The 21,516-nt window shown below is 48.4% G+C and overlaps 1 protein-coding gene across 2 annotated transcripts in view; it reads left to right on the forward strand.

The window, feature by feature from the left end:
• IMPG2 (interphotoreceptor matrix proteoglycan 2) overlaps window positions 1-21,516 on the forward strand; it is a 901,957-nt gene that overhangs the window by 44,734 nt on the left and 835,707 nt on the right. The window lies entirely within an intron of this gene.

Consider the following 21,516-nt stretch of genomic DNA (forward strand, 5'->3'; position numbering starts at 1 on the left):
TTTTCATTCAACATTAAATTCCTGATAGTCCTTTCCTAACTTCTATTATATTGGTTGACTATTGATGATTACATTGAAGGAATGGGACCTCACACGACTTGAAATGGCAAAGAATCAAGAGAATTGGAATACGATTGTTTGAATGATTTGTAAAAGCTGAAGGGTTGAAATGCACAGCAATAGCTGCGGATTATATCCCATTTGACAGACCCTGGTCTCGTTACGAGTTTGGCTGTATCCCGCCGGTGCTACTGGCAGGTTGCCGCCGAACTCATAACACCGTTCTGCCGCCTGATATTGCGGTGCCAACAGCGGCCCGGGATGTCACGCGGCAGAAACTGTAGGTCCCCATTCCGGGAATGGTGACATGGAAGCACTGGCACCGTTGCTTCTGTGAAAACCATGCCTGCAGGGGCCGGTGCCCCCGGCAGGTCAGACCTGCTGGGAGCAACGGCACCTGCAGGCATACTTGGAGTCTGGTCTTCCGGGAAGTTTGCTGGTCCACTGCTACCGGCTCCCTTATTACCGGACCGCCAGGCTTATAACGAGGCCTGCAGCTCCAAATCAATTCAACATTAAACATTTTGTAAAGGAAATTATTAGCCGGTAGAGCACAACATATAGATGATTATTACCAAAAGTGCAGCAGTTGCAACCCACGGTTTTTGAGAATCTATAAAACAAACATTTGTAAAGTCAATTATGTCTGGCTTTTTTTGGGGGTAAGTGTTAGTTTATGGATGGGTGCATTTTATTGTGTGGATGTGGGATACAGGTATGGGTTGATGAGCATGATTGTTTAGAAGGATGCTGGATGTCATTGTGTATATGGATGTGATTGGTTGGAAGTGTGGGTGTATAGTGCTGCACATAACAGCACCGTTGGACATGGATGGTTATGGACATGACGGATAAAGCTGGGGCGGGGGGCCTGGGTGGGTGAAGCACGGATAACTTGTAGGGTTGGTATAAGGGGTGTCACAAAGTGTAGGTGGGATAGCAAGGCTTGACACAGGGTTAGCTGAATTTTTGAGGAAAGCTTTATTGGGTCTCCCCATTCAGTCAAGTCTGTAAAGGGCAACCTCAGAGCTGCAGCTGGCTGTCCAACTATGCAACTATCTCCTTGCTTTGAGTACCTGGCATTGCTGGCCACAAACCCACATTCTCTATCCTCCGTTATGCTCTGCTATGATCTCCTTCCGAAGGGAACCTGCTCTATTCTCTGTTCATCCACATGCTCATACTTCCACCTGTCCAAGGTTCACTTTTTCTTGGTGCAGGTTTCTCTTTTCTCTATTCCCCATTCTTCCACTCCCCAACCTCCTCACCGGGTTTTCTACCTCTCATGTTCCTCCACCTCATCTCACTACTCCTGCTGACTTCCTGCTTGTTTTTGCTTTTCTTGGAGGCTTTGTATCTTCTATGCCACAGCAGCACTGTCTCAACTCTCTTTCACTTCACTCTCTCCCACCCCTCCTTGATGTTCCTTCTCTCCTCATTCTCCACTTCACAACCTCTTCTGTCTCTGCTCTTATGTTCCTTCACTCTACCTCAGTGCTTCTCTTCCCGCCTCCTTTTCCTCTGCTGTGATATTCCTTCACTCTTCCTTTATTCTACTCTTCCATTTCACCTCCTTTTCTCCTTCACTCCTCTCTCAGCCTGCACTCTCCACTGCTCTCTCCAAGATGGGCCAAACGCTCTCCTGCTCTGACTGCAAAACTCCCATATTTCAGCCTTGAATATCTTTTTATGTCTCCAGGTTCCCGCCTCATGAGCGTTGCTTCTCTGAAGGACCTGCATGTGTGAGTGATCATGATTTCTTTTTAAGTAAAAACGTTTTTATTATTTTGAAAATGGAACAGAAGACAAAACAAATAGTGTTGTTCAATTGGATATCACCACAAGGCTGACACTTAATACCCATTGCATCAAAAAGGGAAACATATTCTGGTTCATATAAGACAGGATCCAAAATACAAAAACGAAAATGAGTGGAACATCTCAGTCCTCCCTGTAAGGAACTCATGGTGGCAACAGTAAAGTCAGACACAAGTGATCACAGTTCAAGGGTGTTTATTAAACTTTATGCAGGTTGGAAAAACACCTAATCTAAACCTAAATCTAAGATGGGAGCAAGGGTCGATCATCAAATGAAAAATAAGGCAGTACTAGTGGCGTTGTGTAGAATAAAAAGGGCCTATACTAAGAAACCTATTGCAAAACATTGCAACTAATACAAAAAGGGTGTGCGATGGTTTTCAAGAAAAGAAGGAAATGATTCCAAATGATATGTCAGGATGTGGTAGCTTGGTTCTCCCTTCCCCATGTTTTGAGCACGGGATAAGGTGGGATCTTGGAGCACAGTACACTCTCGAGCTTCCCCAGCACAGACGACAGTTCCACTAGCAGCTATCAGGACCGTCGATGGCCAATTCTTGTTTCTCTCGAATGTCTCTTGCCTTCGAGGGCCTGACGTTATTCAATTACTAAACAAAAGTTCCTTCAACAAAATAAAAGTTTGTTTCCTGTTTTTTCTTCGGGTGAGGATTCTTCACCCCTGAGTCCCCCTCTTCCGGGTACTGACACTTCACAAATTGTATCTCAAAAGAACAGTTCCTATCAGTATCAAGGCCTTTGGGGGTTTTGCCTCCTGGTTCTGAGGGCCTGATAGCTTCTGAAGTATCAAAACAAAAAGTTCTTTCAAAAGGGTTTCTTCCCTGTATTCGGGTGAAAGGTCTCCACCCCTGGGTCCCCCTCTTCTGGGCACAGACCCCTCTCAATTCTTCAGCCTCCCTCCACCGGGTTCACCATGGCTTCTCAACTTTGGGTGATGGCTTCACCCCTGGATTTTTCTTGTTCGGGCTCGAATCCCTCTTGACTGTTAGCCTCCCTCCATCGGGTTCACTGTGGCTTTCAACAATCTTCCTCTATCATTTTTGTACAATGTCTTTTCAACAGTTCACTGTGAACCTCCTTTTCTTGGGTTGATCCTGACTGTTTCTTGGGATGTTAGAGTTTGCCCCCTTCGTCAGCATCCCTCGTCCAGGTTCACTCTTGCCAACTTCACACTTACTTTTGCCCACAATGTTTGCGGGATTCACTTCCCTTGCTTTCTCTACAGTTCTTAGGTCAAAGGCTTTCGATTGTACAGGGATTTTGCTTGACCTCCTTTATGACCACTTTGACCTAACTTGACGGCTCTCCTACAGCCTTCTGATATCTGTAGTTTCACTCAGACGGGGATCGACCAGAGTCTCACGAGTTAGCACCCACATGGTGCCGGTTCCCTCTGCTACTGGTCTCCGCTTTAACACTTTTACAGTTCTTTGAACTTGGTTTCCTTTGTTTAAGTTCCTTGGGCAGTGTTGCTCAAAGGCAGAGCCGGCCTTTGTCGAAGGCTGCCATCTAAGGCTATCTTCAGTTCCTGTGTGGGCCTGTCAGGTGCTGGTGGGTGAGGCGGGAGCTTCCCGCCAACTATTCAGCTGAAATACAGGACTCACATCCTTAGGCTGCCGTATCACCATCTATCAACTCTTATGGGGCTACCTTCACTCCTACAACTTCCTCTACTCAGGTAAGGTGAGATGTGCATTTGGCATCCCTGGCCGATTCAAACCCTGGCCGATTCGACCCCTGCCCACACCCCACATTCACAGTGTCTGTATCTTGCTCTCTCGCTGTTCTTTCCCCTGTGGAGCCACCACTACACTGAACATGCCCCCCCCTTTCAGACTTGGCACAAGTTAAGCTACAGATCAAGGCGGTCGCTCAGGGCGCTCAGGGTGCCATATGTGGCACCCTTTAGGCCCTGGCCTTATCTGCCTCGTTAACGATGCATCACATTGCCCACACTTACTACTGCTGATTCCTATGCCTGTATTACCGATTAGCCCTGATCTACTTCAGGCGCGGCTTTGACTACCTTGACACTTGTACCTCGACACTACTGGCCTGCATGGCCTGCCTACCTTGTTGTTAATGGGCTGCAAGGCCTGCCTACCTTGATGTTACTGGGCTGCAAGGCCTGCCTATCTGGATGTTACCTGACCGTAAGGCCTACCTAGCATGACTATTGTACCTTGATGTTACCTGGCTTCTAGATTTGCCTTGTATCGGTATCTGTACACCTGAAGTAGACCCCCCGTAACATGAGGCGTGGCTTCATCAGGCAGTACACCTACTTTAATTTTGTCTTTCAAGCGTATGTGTACACCGGCACTAGCCCTCCTCTCACCAGCACCATGAGGCATGGCTCTGCCTGATTGTTTTTCAAGATCCACCCATATGTTGTAACCTTTATGCATGGTTTCTGCACTTCGTTGAATGTCACTCCGCATTTACTGTAACTAGCGCCTAGATGCCCGATGGTTTTGCGCGCTGCTATATATGCAAAATTAATAAATAAAATAGATAAAGCTGCCCATCAGAAACGTATCTGCTGCCAAGGGCACACCTCTGTTCCACACTGGAAACGCCTGATGCCTCTATGCACCAGTCCGGACATTATGTTGGTGCCAGTATATATTGAGGCGCTGCCCCTCGTGACCCTTTTTTCCGCTCATTCTGCTCACTTCAGGAACACTGCTTTATTTTTCAGCGTGATTTTTTCTTCTCGTTTCGCATTGGAAAATCAGTCAATGCCCTTGCGTCTCAAACCATGCATCGACTGCTGCCAACAGATGTCCATCTCCGATTCTAACGGGATCTGCATGTCTTGCCTAACAGAAGATTATGACAGGCAGGACTACTAGTCGTGCCACTCGATGTACCCAAAGACTCTTCATGAGGGCCTGCAAAACTATTCACCTTTCTCCACAAGGAGAAAGATGATAAATGGACACCTTTGAGGAGCGTACCACTAAAGAACGGTCCTGAGTCTCAAAGGACAAGAAGTAGAAGCAGTACGGCAAGAGATCTTGTTCCCTCAGCAGTTCTTCGAAACATCATTCCTCGAGGAAGAGAATTCCGTGCCCCCAGGGACTCCTCCAAGAAGCATGCACCACAGGTACCTTTTATTACCCAATCCTGAGGAATGAGAGATCTTTAGGCTAAAGATGCTTGACATCTTCGCCAAAGCCCCAACGCCAGTAGTTGCGGCCCGGGTATCGAAGTCTTCGGCCTTGACGCCAACGGCTTTGGCTTTATCACAGACAAATCCCACCACCCTCGAATGAAGCAGCAGGGAGTCTGCCACTACCAGCACCCTTGGGCTTGACCACGGCTAAACAAGGACTGTCTCAGGCCCGCACTTCTCCTTCTTCCGATGTTGATCTTCTGGCACCAACTGTTCTCCCTGTGGCTGTGCCGGAGTTCCTCAGGAGTATGCTTTACTACCTAGGAGTGCATTTATGTCCCGAATGGAGGACATTTATGATGGGGACTCCATCCCCTTCGGATTGGAATCTATATGCCCCAGAGAAGTGCAGAATTTCCCTGAGGAATTCTACAGAGATCGTGGTTAATTGGTGGATCTTGCGGCTGACTTGCAGCTGTCTGGACACTTCACTAAAGCTAAACATGCTTCCTGCTTCTACCCTGCCCATCAGCCCGCTTCTTAATGCCAGGTACCTAAGGTGGTGGAGACCTTATGGATATGCGCACCTCTAAGACCCAATGTGAAGTACGAGCTAACGGGCATTCTGGATGTAGGTCCACAAAGAGAAACCCTACTGCCCATTAACCCAGCAGTCAAAGCACCAGTTTTGTAGTTACAGAAACTGATCTCAGTTCTTTCTGTAGACAAGTTCTGACCAAGAAGCGCAGGGTGGCTCCTTCGTATCTGCTTTTGTGTTCCTTCCAGAGCCGTCCGGTAGGCTGGTCAAGACAGAGAGGCTGATGCTGCATGTTAAATCCTGCTTTGCGGAGTGATTACAGGAGACGACAGCGTGCTGGAGGAAACTAACATCAGAACGAAACTCCATGCTCTGCACAAAACCGCACAAAATTTCAGTGGCAGCTGAACCATAATGTTGATTTTGCAGAAACAGATTACAGTGCAGACTATGCAACTTTTTCACTTTGCGGGTGAACATTTGCGCACCCTTAGCTGTGACCAAACTGACCATGTCAATGTGGAGCATCCTCTTCATCTCTAAATGCTATGATCTGGCTGCTAACAATGGGCTTGAAGGTCCAAAGGCTCATTTCACCAGAAGACTGGCTGCCACCTCGGCTCTGCAACGTGGCATCTCTGTCATGATATTTGCAGACATGGGCTTCTCTGCACACGTTTGCTAAACATTACTGCTTGGATTCGCAGTCAGAACAGGATGCTAATTTTGGCAGAGCTGTCCTTCAGTGTTTTCTGGTTTGGTGTCCTTATGCTCCTCCCTCCTCCAGATCTACCTATTGCTATGGGAATCTATCAAATATGAGGAATCCCTGGGAGGAGGAAATCCATGAGAAGAACAAATTACATACCACTCAGGGATGTTCTTTCTGATAGATGTTCCTCCAGCGGTTTCTTCATTTCCCTCCCAACCTGCCCCTCTAGCGGATAGCTAATAAACCGTGGTACTGCTGTCCCTCAGCCTCAGACTGCTAGGGAAAAAGGGTTAAACTAAGTTCATTGAGTGTGTTGCTTTAATATATACTTCAATATATATTGGCCCTGATGTCCTGTTCAGCATGGGGCGCATAGAGGCGTCCGGAGCAGCTGCACTGCACCCCCTGGCAGTGGAAAAGTTTCAAAGACCAGCCGCTCTGGGAGATATCATAGATCAGGAATCCATATGAAGAACATCCATTAGATAGAACATAACTGTGAGGTAAGTCATTTGTTCTTCATTAAGATGCATAGTGAAGGGTTACCACTGTATCACATATTTCACAGCTTCAATGTGTTTAGGCCCACCCTGTGTGCTCTATCTATTTATTTATTTATTGGATATTTATAAAGCGCTTGTACAACAGGAACCGTGTTTCAAAGTGCCACAAGGCAAACAGGAAGCAAGCAAGGGAACAAAAACAATGTAAAAGGCAACAAATAAATAAATAAATAAAAAATAAATAAAAAACGAAAAGCGGTCATACTAGGCCTTGTGACATTCGGAATGTGGAAGTGCAGTGAAAAAGAAGGGGTCGAGGGGGGGTGTAAGTGCTATAGCCCCCCCCCCCCCACCCCCGTGGGGGAAGTGGCAAAGGTGCCTGTTGGGGAGGCAATTAATAAGTGCATGGGCGAAGAGGGAGGTCTAATGCAGGGTTGGGACAGACCACCCGACAGGAGGGTGTGGGCCCAGAGGACAGTGCAGGTGGGGGGGGCGGGTCGGGCAGAGGTCCAGGACCCTATTGGACTCTTGAGGGACCAGGCCGCCAATCTCAGCGACTGTAGGGATGGTTAGCACGGGAGAGAGAGAGGGAAGGGGGAGAAGAGTAAAGTTTTTAGTTGATTCAGGAACTTTAGGTGGTCCGGTTCAAGATGGAGAGAGAGAGTGGGATACTGTTCCAGAGGAGGGAGCCAGCCGAGGAGAGAGATCTGCCCCCAGCCTCTGCTTGGAGAAACGTTTGATCAGCAGAGAGTTGGAGCCAGAAGATCGAAGGGATCTGGAAGGAGAGTATTTAGTAAGAGAGAGCTGCAGGTAGCGTTGTCCCAAGACCCAGACCGCCCTGTGGATGATGCAAAGGGTATTGAATTTGATCCTTGCAGCAACCAGAAGCCAGTGGAGAGATGTTAGGGAAGGAGAGATGCAGCAGCAGTCCTATTCTGGATTAGTCGAAATGGGCGGAGGGAAGAAAGAGGCAGGTTGAGGAAGAGGCTGTTGCAGTAGTCCAGCCTAGAGAGGACCAGAGATCTAGAGACTTTGAGCTGCTGGGGGAAGGTGAGAAAAGGGAGAATGCCTCTAAGGAGGTGAAGTTGAAAGTGGGCCTTCTTGACAAGGAGGCGAAAATGACCCAGAGGTTTCTGGCCTCAGTGGTAGGAGAGCCCATAGAGGGTGGCCAGAGTGCAGGAGTGAAACGGGGAACAGGAGTCACACTAGGAAGAATCTCAATCTTACTGGCATTAAGACAGAGATAGTTAGATGTGCACCAGGACTGAATGGCAGGTAGGCCATCAGGGATGATAGTGGAGGAAGAAGAGGAAGAGGAGGGAGTGCATCTATGAGAACCTCCTCTGCTGGGAGTACAATAGAAGGTCCAACATGTTTGTCACAAAGGCCACCATGTCTTGACCATCTACTCCCTCATCAAGATTCTTGGTGCAAATGTATTCCCTTCTTGACCTGCTCTCCAAGTCCTCGCACTGTAGAAACAAGCCAAGTGAATGCTTGGTAACTTCATTGACTTCCATCTGAAGAGCCTGAGACCTGGACGCATTATCACTGTTTCTTTTTTTTTCCACCACTCCCTCCCCCAGGGCCTCCACATCTCTATGCAGTTCTCAGGCGTCTGCCGAACGGTCTCTTCAAAGCACGTCCAATCCACCTGTAACATCCTCTTTAATAGTCGGGTGAAGTTTGGCAAGAAAGCCCTCAATTTGTTTCTTTTTAAAATTCTTTTTATTTGCATTTCATCAACAAAACAAGCCGCCATGCGCAGCAAGAAAAAGGAGCACAAGAGAATGCAATAGATCTTTCGCAGTTCGTGTACAATGTGACTTCATGGGTTATATATTGATTCAATTCACTTTTAGGGTCCCTGCATCAATCATCGGCACCCGGGCCCCTTTTAGGAACGAAATCTAACCATCTTTTGCATGCCCCTCCCATCCCATCCCCTCTCCCCCTGTCTACTTGGCGCCCCCACCTAACCCCTTCATCCTCTGCTCAGTATATCTTGTTCTACTGCCTCACAGGACTGACAGGGGAATATCGTCGGAGCGCACAAACAACATTTGAATGAATGCGTGGCACGCTGTGACGTCACTGACCTCCTTTTGTCCCCTGCACACTGCCCTGTGCCACACCACTGTCCCAGCCTCCACCCATTTCCTCAAGTCCCCCCACCATGCCTCTACACGCAGGCTTTCTGCTGACTTCCACTTACAATGAAATCCTGCGCTTGGCCAAGATGCAGATGAGGTCTTTCATCCTGGCTAAATGTTCCCAGCAGACATGTGTGCATGGTTATCCCTCCCCTTGAGACTCTACTCGCATTGTCCCGGCAGAAGACGCTAATCATGGGGCATGGCCCAAACATATGCAGCATGTCTGCTGATCCTAGGCATCCCTGTTCTCCCGTTCCCAAGAGCCGTGAGACAACATGTGAGGTAATGTATGTCCTGTGTGTGACTTGTAGCTGTATCTGTTTGTAAATCTGCAATTCCTGGTTACCTTTCACGCGTACATCAATGCCCTGGTCCACTCCCCATCTGTGAAATCACGTCCCATATCTTCCTCCCATTTGACCATTACCCTGAGTCCTGATCCATCCAATGAGTCCAGTATCATTTCATATAGTCTAGAGATCACATGGCCCCTTATAAAGAGAGTCCAGCATGACGTCCCCCTCCATGCCCTTCTCTATTTCCGGCCATCTGGCTTCAACTATTTCGATTGCCCTGTAGTGTGTCAGAAAGTGCCCCTTAGGTATGTCATATCTCTCGGACAATACATGGAAACACATCTGTATTCTGTCTTGGCACAGATCTCCCAGGGTGATTACCCCATTCGGCTACCAGTGAAGTCAAAAGCTGGGGACCTCCTCATGATTCCTCCCCCAGATGGCTGTTAAAGGTATGTTGCCTGAATACGGGTCCTGCCTGCCAACCATCTTTCATAGTCTATACCATAGTTTCCGACCCCAGTACTACTAGTGCAGACGCCCACTGCAAGCCGGCACCCCCCGCACAGAGCGCTTCCTTTAAATAGCATGGCCTAACTGTTAGGCAGAAACCTGTGCAGTTCCCTTAGGGAACACTGCAAAAGATTTAAGACTACAGGTGTTGGCAGTAAACCCACTTGGTAGCAGTCTGCACCACCCAGATTTACCTGGTAGCTGTGGCTGAGCAGTCAGTCTTCCCTCAAGAAGAGTTAGGCAGTATGCAAAGTATACACAATAGGTACCCAGATACAATAATACAAGCAAACACTGACCAGAGCTTTGGTATCAAAGTATATAATTATTTATTTAAAAACACACGGTTTGAAACACTCCAGCACTCTTATTGTAAAATATTCTAAACACAGTTACTATTGTAATATATACACCCCTTTTCCTTATTAGATAAGTCACAGTAAAACACCATTTATTTTCATACAGAGGTGAGCGCTTAACTAGATTGCACTCCAATAAGTTTGTGAGAAAGGGAGGGAAAAAGACAGAATATGGAAAGGTACACCACTCTAAGATTCAGGAACACTATTAGCAAGGCAGAAGAACAAAAGTCACTGGTGAGCCAAAGGCTGGGCCCCCTCTTAGAGAGAGCAGAGCACAAATGCGCCCAAGATCACACAGTTACACTAGGCTTAGAAAGTCTTGCAGAGGGTTCAAAAAGAGTTTAGAGAGGCTTAGGAAAGTTTAGCCAGGGTGTCCCAGGCTAACCCAGGTTCGAAAGCCGGGGGCTAAATCTATCCCGTACAGTCGGTAGCAAGGGAAGCCAGGCGGTACACGGTACCTTAAGTGGGAAGGATCCTCCAGCGGTGGCAGTTGTTCCTGGTAGTGGGTGCAAGTTGTGTCGTCGTCCAGGGGAAGAGATGATCTCGACTTGGAGGAAAGATGAAGGTCGTTGCACTACCAGGGCAGAAACTAGCCGCAGAGTTTTCCGGTTAAAGGTGGTACCTTTGTTTCGCGGTCATGGTAAAACGTGGTATCCCGGTTGCTGGGGTGCTTGGCACAGGCAAGGTGGCCACGAGGTACGTCAGGAAAGCGAAAAGACGGTGAAACTGGTTATCCCCACCAGTCAAAGGAAGAAGACTCTGCGGCGGGAGATCTCCTCTGTCGTTGGGAAAAGTGGTGAGGCAGTCCAGCAGGGCTCCACCGGTGGTGGTGTCGTGGCAGGTCGGCTCAGCTTCTCCCTCGTCGGATTCTTAGGTCCTGTGCTGACTTCTGAAGTTCCAGTCCCCAAAGCCCTGCTTTTATGCAGCAAACCCCCATTCACTCAGCCTAGCTGTCACTCAGACATGCTAAGTGGTGAGCCGGCCGGCTCACCACTTGGGCCAATCAGGATGGAGTGCGACTTGAGTTGCCTAGGCAACTCAGTCCAGGGTGCCTACATTTCCCTCCACCCCTCCTAAGTACCCCAGACAGAGTGGCACCACTTTGGTGGGCTTCTGTGGAGAAGCCGCCAAAAAGTGGAACAAAGGGCTCGACTTGGGTTGGAGTCACAGAAGAGAACACAAACGCCATTTTAGAATCAAGTTTTGGCAAAAAATACCAACCGGAGAATTAATATTAATTAAATAAACCGGCGGTATGTTCGAGGCTACCGTAAATAATTAAATAAAGATAGTAGCCTAAAACAATGGGAAATCCCATAGGAAAATATTTGCGGTTGAATATAAAAAGTTGTATCCACTGCCACCAGCCAAAACTCGATCAGGGGGGATGGAGACGTGCCCCCTCGACTAACAGACCCCGGGGCAATTGAATTGCACAAGCCAGTACGTCCACAATATGATGGTTTGTACTGTTCTGTTCAGAATTTAAGACTAGTAAAGCCAATGGTGACTTTACATGCCCTGGGAGACAGTAGTCAGTCCCAGGGTATGGAGTCTATACTGGGGGGGTCACTATGACACCCCTGTGTTACTGCACAGAGGGTGCTGTGTAACACACATCACAAAAACACATGAAGCCCTATGGAGTAAAAGACCCCATAGCCCATTAAACACATCTAGATTCAAAGAAAGACACTCAAATCATGCCCAAGAGTGAGGGTAAAAGAGTCTCACTCTTGGCAGGAGAAAAAAATAAACCCCAAAAATCCAGCAAAGCTGCTGGGGGACTCACTAGGTTAGGAAATTCAGCCTAAACAGAGAATTCTCCCTAACACTAACCTCATCCTGTAGGAATCCAGTGTCCAGCGAGGCCTCGTCTGCCAGCCAAGTCATAATGAACTGCAGTTGGCCAGCAAGGTAATATGCTTCAAAGTGCAGCAGTCTGATTCCTCCATCGTCATAGACCCTGCACAATGTGCTCAATGAGATTCTGCTTCTCTCCCCCCCCCTTTCTCCCCCTAAACCCCCCAAAGAATCCCCTCACCATAGAATCTAGATGCAAAAGAACACCTCTGGGATCTCATAGGGTATGTTCCCAAAATGATACGGGAGGCGCGGCAGCACCACCATTTTGAAGAGCGCCACTCGGCCCATCATTGACAGCGGCAACAAAAACTCCATGGATCTCACAATCCTGTGAAGCGCCCTCAGTGCGTTCGTTTCGTGTTCCTTCCTGGGATCCTGGTATACATTCACCCCAAATAGGTGTCCACAGCCCACTGCATCCCCAAATTCGGTAGGCATCTTTGCTCCTATCTCAACAGGCCCACTAGCGGGAAGAGCCTCGACTTCTCCTTGCTTACTGTTATGCCGGACAACCTCGCAAAACCGTCCAGGACTTCGAGTATGTACGGCAAATTAGCCTCCGGGTTCTATACGTAGAGCAACATGTCATCTGCATACATTGAGACCACATGCATGTTACCTCCTACGGGTATGCCTGCTTCCTTGAAGTCCACCCTAAGAAAAGCCGCCAGGGGCTCCAGCGCTATAATGAACAACATGGCAGAGAGCAGAAACCCCTGTTTGGTTCCTTTACTCAATTCCCACGACTCTGAGATGTGCCTCCTGGTTCTAACTCTTGCCATTGGCTTCTTACATAACAGGTGCACCCATCACGCAAAGCGCGACCCAACCCCAAAGCACCTCAACACAGCATGTAGCCAGACCCACCTCACGGAATTGAACGCCTTTATCGCATTTAGCGAGGCCACTGCATATTCTTCCTCTGCCCTCCTGGTCCATTCTATAACACCATGCAGTCTGCATAAGTTCCTGGACCTGTTCCTCCCAGTTACATAACCTGTTTGGCCAGGGTGTATTAGGGCAGCGATCACACGTCATAGTCGATTTGCTAGTAGCACAGCAAGTATTTTGCAGTCTTGGTTAATCATCGAGAGCAGTCTATATGAGCGACACTCGAGCTGTGTCTTGCCGGGCTTAAGTATCAGCACTATGACGGACTCCTGCAGGCTTGCAAGCAGCAGACCTACTTCAAACGCCTCCTCCAGCATCTCCAAGAGGTGTGGTGCAAGGTCTCCCGCGTACTCCTTGTAGTATTCTGCCAGGAGTCCATATGTCCCTGGCATTTTACCTGAAGGCAGAGAGAGTATGGTTGCCTTTAGTTCTTCTGCAAGCGGTGCATCAAACATCTCCGCCTGCTCTTGCTCTAAGCAGGGCAGCGCAATCTCCATCCAGACTTCTATGTCCCTAGCACGCTTTCTCCACCCATAGCATATTACCACCGATAAAACGGACTAAAGATTGCATTGATCTTGCTCTGAGCTTGCCATTCTTCCCCACATTCATCCTTAATTGAGCTAATCATTCCCCTCTTCTCCTCAGTGCAGCACAGCAAGGCTGGCCCTCTCCCAGGTTTATCCCCCCTTTCGTGGAGCCTCTCTACATACGTGTTTTAGTCATGTCTGCCCAATCTTTCCCAATCTGCCATACAAGCATGTCGAAGCTCTATGAGCCTCTTCTTTCACCCTGCAGGTTGCCCTATCCCGTTCACCAGTGCCTCCATCTGCGCCTCTAGTGATGCTACATAGCAAGATACTCGGTATCCCACCCGTCCTGCCTACCACCTCCCCTCTCATCACCACCTTAAACGATTCTCACAGGTTCCTGCACTGCCCACACACCTTGAGTTTTGTGTGCACAATTCTCCTATCTTTTCTCCCATACAGTCTCTGAACTGCTCAATGAGCAGTGTCTCTGCTTTTAGCCTTCACATTGGGTATGGGGGCCTACTTGCAGTTCTCTGCCACGTCACAGCCAGTGGTGCGTAATCAGACAGGACTCGGCGTCTGTTACCATGTAATCTATGTGTGTGTGTGTACCCCATACAGGCTTTAATAATGGGAGTAGCCCCCCCTGTCCCCATGCAGCCCCCTCGATATATCACACAATCCCAGCTCCCTCAGTAGGGCTCCCAGCGCCTTTGTCGATGGGCAAGAATGCCCTCAAGTTCGAATTTCATAATGATATCCTCTGTTGTATCTTCTGATATTGTTCCCCTCTGCCAAAACAATTCAGGGTGGCAACGAGCCAGTGCTGCATGGGTCCAAGCGGCCCAGCCACTCCAGACCAATGAACTGAAATGTCTTGGGCTATCTTCTTGTTTGTCGACATCCACCCGCACCACCCAACACAATGTCCAAGATGCCCAGGCCTCCACCCCGAGCAAACCCTCCTAGATTCAGGGCACCAGACCTTCTGTTTCACTGTTGTGGCAGACAGGTGCCAGTGTCCCTCTTGTGCACTGCTGCTGAGCCTTTGAGAGCTGTACTTTTGCGTTCCCTGCTACGTGTGTCTTAGCAGGGTCCCAGCAGCTTGAGGTCTGCCAAGACCCAGAGAGCTGCCACTCATTTCCCGTCACCAGTGCAGCAAGGGGTATAGGGTTGACCACCCACGGGGAATGGCCTAGGCGGCTGAAAGAAGCAATGCGCCTGCAGGGCCTGGATCTGCTACACCTTCCCAGAGCCCTCCCGGCTACCATCTTGACTTCAGTTACCAAAGTGCTTAGCAGCCGATTGCCACTTTGCTTCAACCTTTGCGTGATGCTCTCTAATGGTGGTATGGCACCGCCAAATCCTCTGAGTGCCAAGAGAGTCGGTTGTCCACTGGGGTGAAATCTTTGCTATAGTTCAGGCCAAAGACTCAGCCGCTCAGCGACGCATGTTGCCAGGCGCAAAACCGCAGGCACGCTTGACTGTGCGACCTGTGGGATCCCCCACTCTCCGGCACCTCACCACTTCTAGGGATTGACTGATGCTCTATTTATTTATTTTATTTATACCGCGCTGGCAGACACACCTGGAGGCATAATAGCGCACCACGTGAACAAACACACAGGCAACAGGAAATGTACCGCACCAAAGCAGACGGTGCAGCGCATAAAATCAGAAACAAGGAGTACAGAGGCAGAAAATAGGTGAGCATTTATTCAAAAAGATGTGTTTTTAATCTGCTCTTAAAAGGTTGCAGATTAGCACATGACCTCACATCTAGCGGAAACATATTCCACAGCCGTGGTGCTGCATGAGGAAAAGATCGCTGCTCCATGTATGCCAGGTATGCTTTTGGTGTTTCCAGGAGGCTACTGGCATTAGACCTAAGAACTCTACATGCCGGTAGTTGAGAAATGCGACTGGCCAGGTACTTCAGAGCTTGCCCCGTCAGGCAATTATGCATGATGCACATCACCCGCAAAATAATCCGGCTACGACTAGAGAGCCAATGTAAAGCTCTCCTAGCTGATGTTATATGGTCTCTTCTTTGAGGCCCTGCCACAATACAGACAGCCTTATTTTGAATTACCTGAAGCCAAATCAAATCTTGCTTAGAAATACCCAAGAGCAGATTTGAGCAATAATCGATCTTAGCACCAATAATTGTGTGGGCTTCTGTGGCACAATTTCCTGAGGACAGGAATGGCCGTAACTGTGCCAACAATTTAAGATTGTAACATGTACTTGACACAAGGAAATTCACCAGACTCTTCATATTCAATTCCTGATCCAGGACCACACCAAGTGTCTTAACCTTGTTCTGGGTATGAATCACACAGTCTGCAATTTTAAATGATGTATAAGCAGAAGAACGTTTATGTAGGTGTGTTGCAATCCCCAGATTCAGAAGCTCAGTCTTTGAGCTATTTAGTGCAAGCCTATTTGCTTGCATCCACCCCTGAAAGGTTTGATGCATAGCAGTAAGAGATGCAGCATCACGTGCATAATCGCCAGTAAGGGGTACAAGACAATGAGTGTCGTCTGCATAGGTTGCGTACACCACACCCAATCTGTCTAGTTGTTCAAACAGCAGAATCATAAAAATATTGAAAAGGGTGAGTGCCATGCATGAACCCTGCGGGACCCCACATAACACAGAAAACTCCTCAGCCCGTATATTCTCTGAGAAGAGACTAGCCCTGCGATCCACAAGAAAGGATTTAACCCATTCCATCGCAGACTCAGAGAAGTGTGCAGATAACTGTGGTCCCTCTGCCAATTTAGAATGATCAACAAGATCAAACGCCGCACAGATGTGGCAGCATAAGCATTGTGATGTCACCCCCTGCCATAGATTGTATTATATTAGTTTTAAGCTCAAGTAGGGTAGATTCAGTGCTGTGGGATTTTCTGAAGCCTGATTGTTTAACCCCTAAGATCTCACGAGCTGCCAAAAAGGCTTCAATCTGTAAGTAAGCCACCTTATCTAAAATCTTTCACAGATAAGGCACGTTTGTAATAGGCCGGTAGTTGCGCGCAATGCCAGAGTCAAGAGATGGCTTATTAATGAGAGGAGAAATCCATGCTTGCTTTATATTTTTAGTGGCAACATTTTCCCTAAATGAAGCATTAATAAACTTGGTAATAAAAGGTAATAAATGTGAAGCCTGATCTGCAATTGTTATCCCATGCAATAGGTAATCAATATTTTTCTGCCTAATATTTTTCTGGATTTTATCAAGTTTATCCAGGAAGACATCCTGGATATTATTGCACCAGGCGGCATCTTTAACCACCTGACTAGATGGCAAAACAGGAGTTTCCAGCTCCTTAAGGATCCGAAAAAGTTCCGAAGAGCTGGATGCAGCTCCAGAAATACGATGATCATAGTATGTTTTTTTGGCCCGAACAATGGCCAATTTATAGGTTTTGGCAGCCTGTACATAAATGAGTTTATCCTCATCAGTATTGGTTTTATCCCAGTGTTTTAATGAATTCCGCGACTTTTTCCTAAGAAGTCGCAAATCTGTTGTAAACCATTTTTTGTCAGGTGGTTTCAAGGTTACACAGAATTTTTCTGCTTTCCACGGCTAATTCCAAAGTTTTGCAATAAGTGTTGGAAAGTTCTTCTGCTGAATTAAGCACAGTTATATCACCTGGCAAAGATGCAAAAAAAAGGGGCCATGGCTGTCGGAGTAAGCTTGCCTGTATTTCTAAATATGGCCCTACACTCTTCTTTGGGGATTTTAGGGGCAGGAAAGATGGTTAAATTCCAATCCAAAAGATGATGGTCCGACTATGGGCATTGACAATATGACAAATCCTCAATGCAGATGTTTTGCCATAGGACCCAGTCCAGGGCTTCTACCTTTTTCATGCGTAAAGGAAGTGACATGCTGTTCAAACCCTAAGTCAGATAATAGAGATTTCAATAACATAGCTGAGGCATCCAATGGGTTGAAGAAACCAAAATTAAAGTCCCGCAGAATCATAGTTTTAGTGTTGGATTTTAATATCGATGCTATAAAGTTACTAAAATTGGTGACAAAATCATCAGAGCTTTGGGATGCCCTATAGACAATTACGATATTAATAGTTGAATTATGGTTAACCTGGTACTTAACCCATAGTATTTCACAGTTAGGGATCTGTGTGTCTATTTTACAAATATTAAAAGATTGATTATAAATGGGAGCTACACCCCCTCCTCTGGCATTCAAACGATATTGCCTAAGAATACTGTAGCCAGTGGGGATCGCCAGAAAAAGTGAGGGACCGGCTGCGACATGGAGCCACGACTCAGTGATCGCACAAAGATCTATTTGTTGTTCCGAAACATAATCTGCAACCTCTGTTGAATGCCTAACCAAGGACCTGGTGTTTACCAGCATGCATTTCACTTTACCTCTGACAATACACTTCTTGGAACATGCCACCCTTCTCTCCAAAAGGGCCAGAGGAGCAAGCTCATAGGACAAGATGACGAGGCAATAGTAGGAGGTGGCATGACAGCCTCATACTGTGGGAGAGACAAACTAGATGCCCCAGTGTGCCTATCAACACCACGGCGCATTTACCAATACTAGGCAACTCAAGAGACGGACTCAAGGTGCAGGCACTGCACATGCTACTGCTTGCAGCAATGGACAGATTCTGCCTAAGAGCATGACCAGACAGAGACAATATATATCTAATATATATATCTAATGGCTTATAACTCCTTAAACTAGGGGCTGAAATACTGTTTCTTTCAAGTTTTAGGCGCGCAACACTTTGGCCTCCAAAACTTTCATAAATCCCATACTGCCACAGAAAGAGGATGTGAGCGATAGGATGGTGAGTAATTAGGCGATAACACGTGAAGAAAAGTAAAGATCCCTAGTGCCAGGAACTGAAACGATCCTGATAGTAACACTACTTGTAGCGCCGTAAAAGAGAAGGAGCACTCACAAGTTAATAACGCTGAGAGACCTAATTGAGGATGAAAACGGGCAGAAAATTAACAAAACCGGAATGTAAAGAGCACATTTCCGCCATCTTGGAGGGCTCCAGGCGCATGGTTTCCGCTGCATCGATGTCACACTAACAGCTTCACACGTCAAGTGGGGGTGGAGGGGTTACTCATTTGTGATTTTTTTTTAATGATTTAGGAACCTTGACTTAAAAGGTGGGGGGGAGGCGCTTCAAGAATCACTTTTCGGTAGCCCTTTTCTATTACTGTTTTATCTTGGTAAATCATTCTTAGTTATAGAGAAAAGCATTAGCCTCTGTAGGCATTTGGTCCAATTCACACCTATACAACTGTGGAATCAAAATATACTTGTTGAACCACTTACGTTTTGGTTTCACGTGTATCATTACTTAGCCTGTCACAAAACAGTTCACCAATTCTTTTCCTGTTGTCTATACAAGCCTTCACTATTGATCCAGAGGCTGCCTGCTTAAGATACATCCAGTATGCAACATTACTGTGTCGGATTAACACCACAATAGGCTCCCCCACATCGGAACCTAGCGCTGCCTTTCTGTACTGCATCAAAACCCTTAATGTACGTCATGTACACACAATACAATGCATTGTTAACAACTGATAATTATGTCACCGGTGGGACTGGGGGCAGTCCTCATGCAGGCAGACGAACTAGGGGCCATGAGACCCATAGCATATGCCAGCAAAGCCCTCACCGACACGGAAAGGCGGTATTCCCAGATAGAAAGGGAGGCCCTTGCCATCTTGTGGGGGTGCAAACACTTTAGAATCTACATCCTCGGCAAACCCGTCGTCGTGGTTACGGATCATAAACCCCTGATTCCTATCCTGTCTGGAACGTCTTCCAAGCCGCCTCCCCGCATCGAGAGATGGATGCTGTCCCTCATCGAATACGGCGTCAAGCTAGTATACCGCCCAGGCACTCATAACCCCGCCGACTACCTTTCTCGCCACCCAGGCACAGGGAACGCCCAGAGTCCCGTAGAGATGACAGACGCTGGGGACGCTGTGCATCTCGTCATTGAATCAGCCCTGCCAGTAGCCTTGTCGAGAGAGGACATTGCGGACGACTCGAACTCTGACGAGGCGTTCCTAAGAGTGAAAAGGGCGGTGGCCACAGGGGAGTGGCGGGACGTCCTCCTAAACAATGCCAGAAGGAACCCAGAGGTACAAAGGGACCTACAACTGCTGTGGAAAGTTCGACACAAGCTCTCGGTGTCCACGGACGGCCTGTTGCTGCGAGGGGACCAGATCGTGATCCCCAGGTCGCTGGTCATGAGAGTCCTCCAGTTGGCCCACACAGGGCACCAAGGCATGGCGAGGATGAAGGCGCGCCTCAGGCTGAAGGTCTGGTTCCCCGATCTGGAACACAGGGTGGCCGAATTCGTGAGGACCTGCATCCCCTGCCAGGCCACGAGTCCTGCGGAAAGGGGTCCACCCATTCAGGCCATGGAACGGAGCGACGTGCCATGGGGAACGGTGCACGCAGATTTCGGCTCGACCGGAAGAGGTCTATATTTCTTGGTAGTCACAGACCAGTGGTCGAGGTACCCGGAAGTGGAACTCGTGGAATCCACCGCCAGCGATCACACCATCCTGGCCATGGACAAAATCTTCGCCACCCATGGTTTCCCACTTGAGATCTGCTCAGACAATGGATCGCCGTTCCAAGGGCAGCGGTTTGCCAGATACTGCGCGGAACGAGGCATCAAGCACCGGAAGGTGACCCCGCTGTGGCCAAGGGCCAATGGAGAGGTTGAGCGTTTCATGCGGACGCTTAACAAAATCTTTCGTATTTCTGTCAATCGAGGGGAGGACCTGCGACACAACTTAATCGACTTTCTCCGTGAGTACCGGTCCACCCCACATCGGTCCACCGGAATCGCACCCGCCGAGGCGCTGTTCAGGCGAATACCCAGAGGGCTGATACCTGAAGCGGGAGACCGACGCCCAGGAATGATCGATAGCGCACAGGTGACAGCAGACAGAGCCGCGAGAAACGAGAGCGAGACAACAAGGCGGAGGCTGCCGGGGAAAGAGATAGCAGTAGGAGACACCGTCCTTGTCCGGAACAGGAAACCGGAAGGAAAACTCTCGATGACGTACGAAACCCAACCAATGGGAGTAACCCATGTCAAAGGCTCCATGGTCACAGCTGCGAACGCGCGAGGGACGGTGACCAGAAACGTGTCCTTCTTCAAGCGCATAGGACCCGTGGCAGCGGGGGAAGAAACCGATCCTGACCAAGGACAAGCGGCAGAGGCGCCGCAGGAAGGCGGCGAACCGCCCGAAGACCCTGGGGGGCCAGAGAACCTCGAGAGAGGCTCGCCCAGGTACCCGCGCAGGGAAGGGCGCCGCCCCCCGCAAAGGTTCCAAGATTTCATCATGGACTCGGCAGCCTGAGGAACTAAGTCTGTTAAGTATAGTTTGTTTTGAGCCATGTTGGCTCCCCATGTTTAATGTGTTTGTTGTTTGAGGGGGAAAAGGAGGGATGTTGTGTACGTGGTACACGAAGCGCGCATGCGCGGCCCAGCGGGCCGGCGCATGCGCGCCAGTTAATAAAGGCGGTGCCCGGGGCAGTTCGCGCCGGAGCGCCGGAACAGGCAGACGTCTCCGGTGTGTGTTCTTGCGCGCCGCATACGCGCGCTGGTGCCCCGACCCAGGGGGGCCCATACACCACCACAGGGCCTCCCCCAGGGTACAACAACTTCGATTGCAACTTTCAGAAAACAGAACTTGGTCACATTCCTGTCACTCCTAAACCTTGGGACACATCCTTTTGGAAGTCCCTGAGACAAGCAACCAAACTATTGTGACGCAGTTTCACACAATGGCAGGCTAGCAGGATCAGAGGATATGTGTATCAAAGGGGCAGTATGGCAAAAATGACATTAATCTGCAAGTGTCTGCACTGAGGAGGGCACTCAACACCAGCTGCTGTATTTGATGAAAAGAACTGAGACAGACATTTTCCATGTTCCTCCTTAACACCAGCCTCAAAGTGTTTGACTGACATAGGAAATGGGCCCACCTTTCCCTGTACATACCTTGGCGTTGGGGTTGAGGATGACTAGGCGCCATACTAGTAGTAGTAAATCTTTATTCGGGATATATACATTCCTGTCAAAGAATATACATA

Source organism: Ambystoma mexicanum, chromosome 7p (assembly GCF_040938575.1).
Source record: "Ambystoma mexicanum isolate Mex_15411 chromosome 7p, UKY_AmexF1_1, whole genome shotgun sequence".
Lineage (NCBI taxonomy): Eukaryota > Metazoa > Chordata > Amphibia > Caudata > Ambystomatidae > Ambystoma > Ambystoma mexicanum.